We start from the raw sequence: 14,499 nt of genomic DNA, 5'->3' as shown, positions 1-14,499 counted from the left end.
ACACACATATATAAGATTATCTCAGCACAGGAACATTTTCTTTAAACACATCCAATTGTAGATTATTATTATTCCAAGATCTATTGATTAAAATCAACTTTGTTCGTGGGACAACCCCTTTAAGGAACAACTACATGTACACCCTGGGTTTTAATAATCTCAATGTAAAAAAAAACAAAACTGTATAAATTATGTAAAATGGCTATAAGATTTTAAAGGGAAAATGTCTTTAACTATTAAAAAAACAGACCTTGATATATCATTCTGTGATTATAGATTTTTTTTCTGTCCGTCATTATGGGGGTGGCCATTTTGCCTTCTCTGCTTAACAGAAGCCCACTGGATATAGATGCGCCAAATATTGCTCAAGATTTATTATTTCACATCCTAAGTCAGTATTCCCATACCGGCCGCTGTCTAGGTTCAAAACTACAACTCCCATGGTACATTCAGAACAGTGTGCATGATGGGAGGTTTTGCAAGAGGAGTAGACCTGGGCTGTTCACGTGCCACAATGGGTAATCTCGGCCATCTATTGCTGCACATTTCTGTCTGTCGGAGGCCACGCTCGGCCGTGTACTTTCTTGTTGGCAAATCTACACTGGCATTATAAATCAAAAGTTGTGGTCACCCCGTACACAACGTATACCAAATCAAACAAGGGGGAATCCTGATTTTTATTTTTTGGGGAGGAAAGGGAAAGATCTTTAAAAGGACCAGGGACCCATATTTTCAATCCTGGGAGTATGGAGGACGACCTGTTTTGTGACACACTCTCTGTATGAGAGGGAGAACAACATTATCTCCAATATCTTCATTAGGAGGTTCTCCTGGCAGGGCTACAGCACGCTCACATGGGCGGTCATGCAGCCATATTGTAGCTTCCTTACTACCCAGAGCAGAATTCTACTTACCCCCTCTGTTATTCTACTACACGGGTCCAGTTCAGAGGGGGATTTATGCCAGTGTCCCTGGTAGTCTAAGGCCCCTTACACATTACATTCTAACCTGCGTTCAGTGGACTCGTCGGGGCTTCCGTCTGAATCTCCCTCAAAACGGGTTTCAGACGCATGCGCCAACGGGGCCATTGACTATAATGGTGCAGGCGGAGTCACCATGTGCTCTGTCATGCAGACTACTGGGTATCAGTCACCAGAAAGCATATCCCGAAAATGGTGCAAGACAGAGCACACTGTGACTCAGTTTGCTCCATTATAGTCAATGGCCCCATTGGCGCAAGTCAGGTGACTTAAGGCCGCTTTACACGCTACGACATCGCTAAAGTGATGTCGTTGGGGTCATGGATTTTGTAACGCACATCTGGCCGCTTTAGCGATGTCATTGCGTGTGACACCTATTAGCGATTTTGAATCGTTGCAAAAACGTTCAAAATCGCTAAATGGTGACATCCCCCCTAATCTCAATTACGATGTTCTTCCTAGTTTCTGCGGCAGCACACATCGCTGTGTGTGACACCGCAGGAACGCGGAACCTCACCTTACCTGCGTCCCGCCAGCAATGAGGAAGGAGGTGGGCGGGATGTTCGTCCCGCTCATCTCAGTCTCTCCGCTTTGATTGGGCGGCCGCTTAGAGACGTCGCTGTGACGCCGAACGAACCGCCCCCTTAGAAAGGAGGCGGTACGCCGGTCACAGCGACGTCGCTAGGCAGGTAAGTAGTGTGTCGGGTCCGCGCGATTTTGTGCGCCACGGGCAGTGATATGCCCGTGATGCACAAACAATGGGGGCGGGTGCGAACGCTAGCGAGATCGCAGCGTGTAAAGCGGCCTTTAGGCAATGAATCACCAGAAAAACATCTGATCACATTACCTAACCACTGCAGCCAGTCGCAGGGTGCACCAGTCCTGCTGCCATCAAAACAGTGACCTCTCTTCTTCCAGTCTTCCAGTCTACACACAGACCATGAAGCAGCCTGAGGTAAGTGCCAATATAAATCAGGGTTTTCTCTAGCGTTTCATTGGGGGACACAGGACCATGGGTTATGCTGCTGTCACTAGGAGGCTGACACTAAGTAAACAGAAAAAGTTAGCTCCTCCCCAGCAGTATAACCCCTGAGCCGGAGGCGGGCTCAATCAGTTTTTTGCTTAGTGTAGTAGGAGGCTGATGTGGGCCGACTGGGCCCTCTTCAGCCACTTGATTTTTTGCGTATATTTTTTCATTTTTTCTCTCGTCGCTCTCATCTGTGGTAATTCTCTTTTTCTACAGGTATCGTTTCTCTACCTCAGCTCTCGCAGCCCGTGTGGGTACCACTCCCCTGGGTCGCAGAGGCTTGAGTCGTCGGGCCCTCTCCCCCGTCCAATTCCACGGTACCACTCCCGGGTTGGCACGTGGGGCTGAACTTCCTGAGCACCCCCTATTCACCCTGCGGTATCACCCCAAAGGGTGCAAGGGGCATACAGCAGGGACTGGACCTCGCAGCGCGTCTGGACTGTTTGATGGGGCCCGCAGCGCTGCTACACTACAGAGGGGCTCCCTCCCCACCAGCGTCCACCTCCCTGCCTGCCTGCCTCATTCTTCTCCTGCTGCCCGCAGTCTCCTCCGGTGTGCGGAGCACAGGGGCACGGGTGCAGAGCTCCACGCCTGCACACTGGCAGATGCGACGCCGCCGTTCAGGTAGGACACCCTCTCCTACCTTCTTCCGGGCGGATGCAATCTTTAGGCCCCGGTCCGGGCCTACTCACCGGGCGCCCCCACGTCCCCATCCGGTCACATGTATCGGGCGGCTGCTAAAATTTAGGCCCCGGTCTGGGCCTAGTCGCCTGGCACCCCGGCCACGTCCGCGGAGCTCCCTGCCGACATCCGAGGTCGGGTGGGTCCGCATCACCGCTGCGCCGCCGGCGCTGCCTCTGCCCGCGGCGGCAGCTTCCAAATTTAGTCCCCGGTCTGGGCCTAGCCGCCTGGCACCCCGGCCACGTCCGCGGAGCTCCCTGCCGACATCCGAGGTCGGGGGGATCCGCATCGCTACTGCGCCGCCGCCGCTACGTGGGTGGGTCCGCCGGCGCTGCCTCTGCCCGCGGTGGCAGCTTCAAAATTTAGTCCCCGGCTTCGGCCCTGTCTTCGGCGTCCCAGGCCCGCCTCCCGCGCAGCGCTATTGGCCGCCGTCCTCTCTGTCTCCGCCCTCCGCTCTGCTCCAGGCATCACTAGGGGGGTGGTGGATAGTTTTTCCCGCTCTCTTGGGTCCGCCTCCAGCCCCCGCAGCGTCCATTTTAAATAAAAATAAAAAAAAAAAAAAAAGAGGATCAGGGCAGACTCCTGATCTGCGGATTGCTGAGGCTGCAGCATCCCTTATCAGGGAAAAATGGGCCCAAAAAAATAGCCACAATCTTTTAACGATAGTAGGTTTTTTATGTATCATGGGTTGAGTTATTACTATATATGTAGATTGAGTTTATTAACTCTTACAGGTCTCAGCTTGAGATATTTGTGTTTGAACCGGTAAGCTCAGGTCTACGCTTCCCTCAATTGTTTTTTACATCCACCGCAGCCACTGGCACTGCACGCCCCTGCTCCCCGCCCCTGCCGAATAGTTAGCGCCTGGCTCTGGCTAAATCCCCTCGCTGGCGTTCCTCGGGTTGGTGCGCATGCGCTGTGTCCCTGGCCGACGCTCTGTCAGATCATCCACAGAACTGGCGCAATACCCTCGGGGAGGTGAGTCCCATTCCAGGGGACGGTTCTTCTGCCGGAAGCGGACCCGACAGGTCTCATCTTCTGCGGCCCCCCAGGTTTCACCTTAATCCCCAGGTCCAGACTGCCTGTCCTTCGGTAGTCTTTCGACCTCTCGGGTGATGGCCCAGGCGTTCCACCTCTGGTGAACTCCGAGCAGGACCTGGATGTTTTTGGCGCATGACAAGTAGCCTGCTAGGAATGGTGAGTCAAGCCGTAAGGCTACGGACAGCCCTCTTCTCTCTGTGCACGCAGGTCTCCTTTTAAGACATTTGAAGCGGACCCTTGATGTAATCAGTGGACATCCAGAGTTCGCCGAGTTACCACGTGATCACTGACAACAACCGGACGTTTACCAGCGGTAAGTCTTGTCAGTATCATTATTCCTTCTCCAAGGGGGTTTCGGACAGAATGGGCATGCTACACTGGAGTCGCTGTTTGATCACGAACAGCACCTAGACACTACGTTTCCAGCGGTAAGTCATGTTATTGCCATTATCATTCCCCCAAGGGGCGCCGGAGAGAGGGGGCATGCCATCTTGAAGAGACGAATGTGGCGGGCCCCTGCGGTTTACAGGGGACATCCAGAGTTCGCCGTGCTGACTGCGTGAACATGGTTATTTCCCGGGCACGACGTTTACCAGTGGTAAGTCCCTTTATTTGTCATTACCCCTTCTCGATAGGGGCTCCAAAAGGAAGGGGCGCGCTACCCTGTAATCGACCCGCCTGGGTTCCTTCTGGCTTCTCGTCCCTAACGTGACGCGCCGCAGGGACTCCGCGGACACCCTACGCGGCGGACCACGTTCCACCTATGCCGACCCTGGACTGGTTGTCATCTTCCGTGAGTACCCTCTCTTCACAGACCTGGTGTCTGACTGCGGCTCGGCCTGAGCCTCTAGCATCAGTGTGTACACCCGTCGAGACCTCTGACTCAGGATTAGGAACTGGAATCGACATCTAAGGAGTCGCTGACTTCCCTTCCGACTGTACGTGAACGCCCTTCGGAGATGGGCGGGGCCAGTTGCTCCCTAGGCTACGGCAGGGTAGAGTACTTCTCTCCCCTAGGCTACGTAAGGGAAGAGTACATCTCTTCCCGGCATCGGCCAGACGCATCAGGATCGTCCACCTACCGCTAGGTCCCAGTCCGTTCACGCCGCACCCGTCAGGGCGCCTCTATCCCTCCAACAGTCCCTCCGCCTCGCGGGACAGCGGACCGTTCCAGTTTTTTAAGAGCGCTTGCAGGGATCACTGTCCCTGCGCATACTACGCTACAGGGCTGCTAGGTTCACTCCGCCCAGAAACGACCTAGAGGACCAGAGTTCTCCCTTCAAGGGCCCGCGCTTGAGGTTTAGACCGTCATCATCACTTTTCGCTACTAGAGTAGCTGAGCCACCGGAGGGAGTCCTCTCAGATCCCTACCCGGTAGATCATCTCTTAGGCACGGTATCGAGCCCGTCCACGGGTAGCTACTCCTCACGCAGGAGTAGTTTTCTACCGGGCACAGAGTCCCGCGTACCCTTTGCCATCCGCGCCCGTTTTTTTCCATCAGTTTTTGCTATGCGAGCCCTCGGCAGTCTGTGGCGGGAATAGCGGCGGTGCACTTACCAGATTCATCCTTGACTCTCCAGCGGACCACACTGAAGAACGGAGTCAGGAAGGTTCCGTCTTCGTGGGGGACTCGCCAATCCCCTCCTTGCGGACCAGTTTTCACAACCGTCCCTTGAAGCTCCCCTTTCCTCCTCTGGAGCATGTTATCAACCGTCACCAGTCTCCCGTGCTAGGGTATCCTTCTCCCCTCCGGTTAGCCCGACCTACAATTTATTCTCTTGGTCGGGGTGGCCCATTCAGGTTCCACTCGGACCATGCCACAGCGGTGACGTGCATCATCCTCCAGGGAGATGCAGGGAGTGTCATGGCAAGGGAAGAAGCCTAGAAGATCTTCCTCTGGGACAGGTCTCTTCACTCGCTAATCTCGGCTCCACATACCTAGCGTGGACGTTTGGACGGCCGATTCTCTCGGCAAGAAGGACCTCGCTTAGGCAAATGGCTCCTCAACAGAGAAGTCACCAGCCAGTTCCCCTGCGAAGGAAGATCTCCAGTCGTGGTCCTATTGGTCTTGCAATCCATCTTTCAGGTCAACGGTGCATCGTGGGTGCCACCTGCTCTGGACTAGGTGGCGATGCCCTCGACCGGTCGTGAAGCCTATTCAGGCTCTCGTGCGTCCTCCCGCGGTTTCCCATGATCTTGAGGGTTCTCAAGATGGACCAGGACAGAGGAAGGCTCTGGAGTAGCCCAGGTGAGCATAGTTCACATAACTTACTCAACTCCTCCCAGATGCCCCGTGACTCCTTCCAGACCGCCTAGTTCATCCGTGTCGGAGCCCCTCTCTTCTACCAGGACTCAGAAGTCCCAAGTCCAACGGGCTCACCAGTGGATCCCGGGTTCTGGCCCGGTCAGGTCGGTTGTCAAGAAGTTTGCAGACAAATGGTGAGGGCCGGGGAGTCCAGTTTCCTCGAGGATTTAATTCCACTCGTACAGAGCTCCCCCGGTGGTATGAGGAGCACATATTCCCTTCTCCTCTCTCTCCCTCCCCTCCTTCTTGCTGGCATTCTTCCAGTCAGATCTGGATGCGGCCCTCTCGCGTTTCCCTGTATCGACCAGGTGGCTGCTCGATTGTTCGGGTTTTCGGAGTCCTCTCACTTCCCGTCCTTCGATCACGGCCTCCACTCAGGGAAGCGTCCATCTGGCTCGGCGGTATCTTCGGTCACTAGAAACGTGGGACCTTAATCCAGTGATGGTTTCGCTTCAAGGTACTCTTTTTCCCTGCTCCCACCTGTTTTGATAGGTGGGCTCCTCGTGGCCGTCTTTTGGTTACAGACGGCATCAGGGCGAACAGCCCTCTTGTTGCCTTTTTCCCCTTTTCCGGCTCCTCTAGCAGGACAAGGGGGGGCTCCGGCAGAACCCTTCATTCTGTCCAAGGCAGCTTGCTGTTCCTTCCAGAAGAGGAGTTTCGGTTTCGGTGTTCGGTTCTAGTCTCCTCTCTCAGCCAAAATGAGGGCCTAGTTCGTTCCAGAGCTGGTACGAGCCCTCAGTTTTTTAGGTCTGCAGGACACCACTTTTCGGTTACACCGACAGTCAGTCCATCCTTCCACTCGTTCCCAAGAGGTGCATGCCGGCGCCAAGGGCCAGAATTTCACATTGATCCATTCCTCCATATGGTTAGGCTATCGCACGAAGGACGGACTTCCGCCGCGGTCTACCGAGCAAGGGATACCCCTTGGACGGATGGACTTCAGACGTCGACTGGCCAGGTCCCCTGGGTCGCCACCTGATCTAGTCGGCATACCTTTACTAGTTTTGACCAGGGTCACACCCAAGCTTCGGTAGAGCCCAGTCTTGGCGTAAGGTTTGCGGGCGGCAGTCGCACACCTGTATCAAGGTAGGTGCTTGTAGGTCTGGGTCAAGCCCGACAGGGGGAAGCGGCTCCTTCCTATCTCTGGGGATGGTTCTCTTCCCACCCAGGGACTGCTTTTGGACGTCCCATGGTCCTGTGTCCCCCAATGAAACGCTAGAGAAAGAAGGATTTTTATGTACTCACCGTAAAATCTCTTTCTCTGAGTCTTCATTGGGGGACACAGCACCCACCCTACTTGTGTTTTTTGTTATATATTACCTGCCGGTTACCCCAGTGGCCATATTCCCATGCCACTGGTCACACGACTAATGGTCATAGTTTTTACCTTGTTTTATCCAGGATTGTTTGGTTCTCCTCCTACTGCTTGTGCACTAAACTGATTGAGCCCGCCTCCGGCTCAGGGGTTATACTGCTGGGGAGGAGCTAACTTTTTCTGTTTACTTAGTGTCAGCCTCCTAGTGACAGCAGCATAACCCATGGTCCTGTGTCCCCCAATGAAGACTCAGAGAAAGAGATTTTACGGTGAGTACACAAAAATCCTTCTTTTTTCTCTTAACCTTTCTTTTTGTTCACACAATCCCTTTAAATGTTTGCATCCCTGGTGGTATAGGTTAGTGAAAAGGTTAATTTCTTATCCTTGGTGGTCTAGAGGAGAGAAGAGATTAATGTCTATACTCTTAGTGGGCCGTAAAACCAGAATAACTACAGTTCTCGATTTGGCCGCTCCTCTGATGCATACCAAAACCTGCATTATCAACAAGCAACCCTGGCACACAAGCCTGACTAAAGAACTTAGACAAGCCTCCAGGGTTACTGTACAGAGACGGAAGCGATCCCATTCAACAGAGCACTTCATAACATATAAACAGTCCCTCACCAATTTCAAGTCTGCACTCACTGCTGCAAAAGAAACCTACTTCACATCCATCATATCCTCCTTGCCTCACAATTCTAAACTATACAACACTTTAAAATCTCCCGGCACCTCCTCCCTCTCATCGAAGCTGAAGGCTTTGCCTCTTTCTTCAAACAGAAGATCAAAAACATCATAGGAAGCTTTGTCCCTCACCCCCACCCCCAGCACCTCCCCATAACTACTGAGCCATCCTCATCCATAACCAGCTTCTCCACCAAACAGAAGACCAGCTCTCATTTCTTCTCTCCAGATCACATCTCACCACCTGTGCATTTGACCCACTCCCATCCTACCTCACTACAGTCTTCATCCCAACCCTAACACCCATCTATTCAACCTATCACTAACAACTGATGCCTTCCCCTCCTGCTTTAAACATGCCTTGATCACACTCATCTTCAAAAAGCCCTCCTTTACCCAGCCTCAGTGTTTAACTATCAACCCATATCACTTCTACCCTGTGCCTCAAAACTACTGGAACAGCATGTCCATCTTCAACTGTTCTCTTGCTCCCTCTTTGACCGGTTACTATCTGGCTTCCGACCGCATCTTTTTCACTAAAACTGTCCTAACTAAAGTCACCAATGACCTACTAACCGCCAAAGACAAGCGACACTACTTTGTCTTCCTCCTCCTAGACCTGTCTTTGACACTGTGGACCATTCCCTCTTGCTACAGATTTTCCATCTCTTGGTATCACAGACTTGGCCCTATCCTGGATCACTTCATATCTAACGGATTAGACTTTCAGCGTCTCCCACTCTTGCACCACCTCCTCATCTCTCCCCCTATCAATTGGTGTCCCCCAAGGTTCAGTTCTTGGACCCCTGCTGTTCTCCATCTACATCTTCGGCCTGGGACAACTCAGAGTCCTATGGCTTTCAGTATCAGCTCTACGCTGACGTTACACAGATCTTCCTCTCTGGACCTGACATCACCTCCTTACTAACCAAAATCCCACCATGTCTGTCTGCTGTTTCATCCTTCTTTCCTACTCGATATCTAAAACTGAAGATGGAAAAAAACAGAATTCACCATATTTCCTCCACATCACTACCACTCCACCTGACCTATCCATCAATGTCAATGACTGCTCACTCTCCGCAGTCCTGAATGCTTGCTGCCTAGGAATAACCCTCGACTCTGCTCTCTCCTACAAGTCACCTAATCCAAGCTCTTTCCATCGCCTGTCAACTCCAGCTCAAAAATATTTCCCGGATCGTTACATTCCTTGACCAAGAATCTGCAAAAATACTAATGTATGCCCTCATTTTTCCCGCCTGGACTACTGTACATCCTGCTCTGTGGCCTAATCCACCTGTCCCCTCACTATTCCCTGGCCCCTCCTCTCTGCCAATCTCTTCGCTGGCTTCCCATTTGTTTCAAAACACTAACCAGGACATACAAAGCCACCCACAACCTGTCTCCTCCATACATCTGTGACCTAGTCTCCCAGTACTTACCTGCACGGAACCTCCAATTTTCACAAGATCTCCTTCTCTACTCCCCTATTATCTCTTCTTCCCACAACTGCATACAAGATTTCTCTCGTGCCTTCCCCATACTCTACAATCACAATTTGCCCGAAGGGCAACTAGAGGTACCCTAACTAAAGACCTAAATATAAACAACCTTTATTAATTCAAATCAAACAAGGACAACATTAAAAATTGGCCTGCAGGGCAATCAAGTCCATTCACTGAATAGGTGTCCTGCCGCAGACCGGCACCAGATTATTGGATAAAGATCCTACAAATTGCTTATGAGAGTGATAGCTGAATGTTTTTAGATAGGCAGTGTAGGGCTAATAGCCTCCCAGATATGTTTCACCATGACCGGCTTCATCAGGGGGCTGAGGCTATAACCCCCTGATGAAGCCAGTCATGGTGAAACATGTCTGGAAGGCTATTAGCTGAATGTTTTTAGATAGGCAGTGTAGGGCTATCACCCTCATAAGCAATTTGTAGGATCTTTATCCAATAATCTGGTGCCGGTCCGCGGCAGGACACCTATTCAGTGAATGGACTTGATTGCTCTGCAGGCCAATTTTTAATGTTGTCCTTATTTGATTTGAATTAATAAAAAAGGGAATTTTGTTTACTTACCGTAAATTCCTTTTCTTCTAGCTCCTATTGGGAGACCCAGACAATTGGGTGTATAGCTTCTGCCTCCGGAGGCCACACAGAGTATTACACTTTTAAAAAAGTGTAACCCCTCCCCTCTGCCTATACACCCTCCCGTGGATCACGGGCTCCTCAGTTTTGGTGCAAAAGCAGGAAGGAGAAAATTCCCTTTTTCTTTGTCGCTCCATTGGGAGACCCAGACAATTGGGACGTCCAAGAGCAGTCCCTGGGTGGGTAAAAGAATACCTCAATAAAAGCCGAAAACGGCCCCCTCTTACAGGTGGGCAACCGCCGCCTGGAGGACTCGCCTACCTAGACTGGCGTCTGCCGAAGCATAGGCATGCACTTGATAGTGCTTCGTGAAAGTGTGCAGACTAGACCACGTAGCTGCCTGACACACCTGCTGAGCCGTCGCCCGGTGCCGCAATGCCCAGGACGCACCTATGGCTCTGGTAGAATGGGCTTTCAACCCTGAAGGAAGTGGAAGCCCAGAAGAACAGTAGGCCTCGAGAATCGGTTCCTTGATCCACCGAGCCAAGGTTGACTTGGAGGCCTGAGAGCCCTTACGCTGGCCAGCGACAAGGACAAAGAGCGCGTCTGAACGGCGCAGGGGCGCCGTGCGAGACACGTAGAACCGGAGTGCTCTCACTAGATCCAAAGAGTGCAAATCCTTTTCACACTGGTGAATTGGATTAGGGCAAAAGGAAGGCAAGGAGATATCCTGATTTAGATGAAAGGGGGATACCACCTTAGGAAGAAATTCCGGGACAGGACGCAGAACCACCTTATCCTGGTGAAAAACCAGGAAGGGGGCTTTGCATGACAGCGCTGCAAGCTCAGACACTCTCCGAAGTGATGTGACCGCCACCAGGAAGGCCACCTTCTGAGAAAGACGGGAAAGAGAAACATCCCGCAGCGGCTCAAAAGTTGGCTTTTGAAGAGCAGTCAGGACCCTGTTAAGATCCCAAGGTTCCAACGGACATTTGTAAGGTGGGACCATGTGGCAAACCCCCTGCAGGAACGTGCGGACCTGCGGAAGCCTGGCTAGACGCTTTTGAAAAAACACGGAGAGCGCCGACAGTTGGCCCTTGAGAGAGCCGAGGGACAAACCCTTGTCCATTCCAGATTGTAGGAATGAAAGAAATGTGGGTAAAGCAAACGCCCATGGAGACGAACCGTTATCAGAGCACCAGGATAAGAAAAGTTGCCAAGACCTGTAATAGATTTTGGCGGACGTTGGCTTCCTGGCTTGTCTCATGGTGGCAATGACATCCTGAGATAACCCTGAAGACGCTAGGAGCCAGGACTCAATGGCCACACAGTCAGGTTGAGGGCCATAGAATTCAGATGGAAAAACGGCCCTTGTGACAGCAAGTCTGGACGGTCTGGAAGCGCCCACGGTTGACCCACCGTGAGATGCCACAGATCCTTATACCACGACCGCCTCGGCCAGTCTGGAGCGACGAGAATGGCGCGACGGCAGTCGGACCGGATCTTGCGTAGTACTCTGGGCAGCATTGCCAGAGGGGGAAACATATGGCAGTCGAAACTGCGACCAATCCTGGACCAGAGCGTCCGCTGCCAGAGCTCTGTGATCCTGAGACCGTGCCATGAAGGCCGGGACCTTGTTGTTGTGTCTCGATGCCATGAGATCGACGTCCGGCGTTCCCCAGCGGCGACAGATCTCTTGAAACATGTCTGGGTGAAGAGACCATTCCCCCACGTCCATGCCCTGACGACTGAGAAAATCTGCTTCCCAGTTTTGCACGCCCGGGATGTGAACTGCGGAGATGGTGGAGCCTGTGACTTCCACCCACTGCAGAATCCGCTCGACTTCCTGGAAGGCTTGACGACTGCGAGTGCCGCCTTGGTGGTTGATGTATGCGACGGCAGTGGAGTTGTCCGACTGGATTCGGATCTGCCTGCCCTCCAGCCACCGATGGAAAGCCAATAGGGCTAGATATACTGCCCTTATCTCCAGAATATTGATCTGAAGGGACGATTCTATTGGAGTCCAGGTTCCTTGAGCCCTGTGGTGGAGAAAAACCGCTCCCCAACCTGACAGGCTCGCGTCCGTGGTGACCACGGCCCAGGTTGGGGGGAGGAAGGATTTTCCCCGAGACAGAGATGTGGGTAGGAGCCACCACTGAAGTGATGTTTTGGTTGCAAGTGAAAGAGAGATGTTCTTGTCGAGGGAAGCCGAACTCTTGTCCCATTTGCGAAGAATGTCCCATTGGAGTGGCCGTAGATGGAATTGCGCGAACGGCACTGCCTCCATAGCTGCAACCATCTTCCCCAGGAAGTGCATGAGGCGCCTTAAGGGGTGTGACTGACTCCGAAGAAGTGACTGCACCCCCGCCTGCAAAGAAAGCTGTTTGTCCCGCGGTAGCTTGACTAACGCTGGAAGGGTATGAAACTCCATCCCGAGGTAAGTCAGTGATTGGGTTGGCGTCAACTTGGATTTCGGGAAATTGATGATCCACCCGAACTGCTGGAGAGTCGCCAGAGTGACGGTAAGACTTCGTTGACACGCCACCCGAGAAGGGGCCCTGACTAGGATATCGTCCAAGTATGGGATTAGCGAGTGGCCCTGAGAGTGCAGGACCGCCACGACGGATGCCATGACTTTGGTGAAGACCCGTGGGGCTGTCGCCAGGCCGAAGGGTAATGCGACGAACTGGAGGTGTTCGTCCCCGATGGCGAAACGCAGGAAACGTTGGTGTTCGGGTGCGATCGGCACATGGAGATAAGCATCCTTGATGTCGATCGATGCTAGGAAGTCTCCTTGTGACATCGAGGCGATCACCGAGCGGAGAGATTCCATCCGAAACCGTCTGGTTCTCACATGTCTGTTGAGCAGCTTGAGGTGCAGAACGGGATGGAAAGACCCGTCCTTTTTTGGCACCACGAACAAGTTGGAGTAAAATCCGCGACCACGTTCCTGAAGGGGAACGGGAATCACAACTCCTTCCATCTTTAGAGCGTCCACCGCCTGAAACAGTGCGTCTGCCTGTGCGGGGGGTGGGGAGGTTCTGAAAAAACGAGTCGTTGGTCGAGAGCTGAACTCTATCCTGTAACCATGAGACAGAATTTCTCTCACCCATCGGTCTTGAACGTGTGGCCACCAGGCGTCGCCAAAGCGGGAGAGCCTGCCACCGACCGAGGATGTGGCTAGATGAGGCCGAGAGTCATGAGGAGGCCGTCTTGGAGGCAGTGCCTCCTGCGGCCTTTTGGGGGCGTGACTTGGACCGCCACCCATAGGAGTTCCTCTGGCCTTTCTCCGGCCGGTTGGACGAAGAGGATTGGGGCTTGGCGGAGGGACGAAAGGACCGAAACCTCGATTAGATTTTTCTCTGCTGAGCTCTCTTAGGTTTGGACTGGGGTAAGGAGGAGTCCTTTCCCGAGGATTCCTTAATAATCTCATCCAACCGTTCGCCAGAAAAAGGCAAACCAGTTAAGAACCTTTTGGAAGCAGAGTCTGCTTTCCATTCGCGCAGCCACATGGCCCTGCGGACTGCCACGGAGTTAGCGGATGCTACAGCCGTACGGCTAGCAGAGTTTCTATGAGTGGATGTGTGCCTCCTTCCACACAAAGCATAAAACTGAGGAGCCCGTGATCCACGGGAGGGTGTATAGGCAGAGGGGAGGGGTTACACTTTTTTAAAAGTGTAATACTTTGTGTGGCCTCCGGAGGCAGAAGCTATACACCCAATTGTCTGGGTCTCCCAATGGAGCGACAAAGAAAGGTTGTTTATATTTAGGTCTTTAGTTAGGGTACCTCTAGTTGCCCTACGGGCAAATTATGATTGTTTGTTTAACACTACATTGCTTGGGGGTATAAATTGAGGTGTTTGTGTTTTCCCCCATACTCTGGCACTCTCTACCCTAACACAGCTGATTCTCGCCTACCGTGGAAACCTTCAAAAGTAACCTAAAGACCTATCTCTTCCGACAAGCTTACACTCTGCAGTAACTCTCAATCTATCATAGCGTCGCACGACCCGTTCTAACCTCACCTACTGTATCCTCACCCATCCCTTAAAGACTTGAGTCCTCGCAGGCAAGGTTCTCTCTCCTCCTGTACCTGTCTATGCCTTGAAATGTTCACGATTATTGTACTTGTCTACGAATGCCCCTTTTTCACATGTAAAGTGCCATGGAATAAATGGCATAATAATAATAAAAAGAACAGAGGACTGTGTGGTTGAGAGCGAATCATTATCGGGTGCTCATAGTAGAGGTGCCAACACATAAACCACTATAGCTATAGAAGACTGGTGCAGTCGGCGGTATGGACACTACTGTACTGCGTCTATCCCCACCCTGCATCGAATACTTCCACTGACGGACGAGTCAAAATCAGG

Source organism: Anomaloglossus baeobatrachus, chromosome 5 (genome assembly GCF_048569485.1).
Source record: "Anomaloglossus baeobatrachus isolate aAnoBae1 chromosome 5, aAnoBae1.hap1, whole genome shotgun sequence".
NCBI lineage: Eukaryota > Metazoa > Chordata > Amphibia > Anura > Aromobatidae > Anomaloglossus > Anomaloglossus baeobatrachus.
This window is presented reverse-complemented; position numbering follows the sequence as displayed.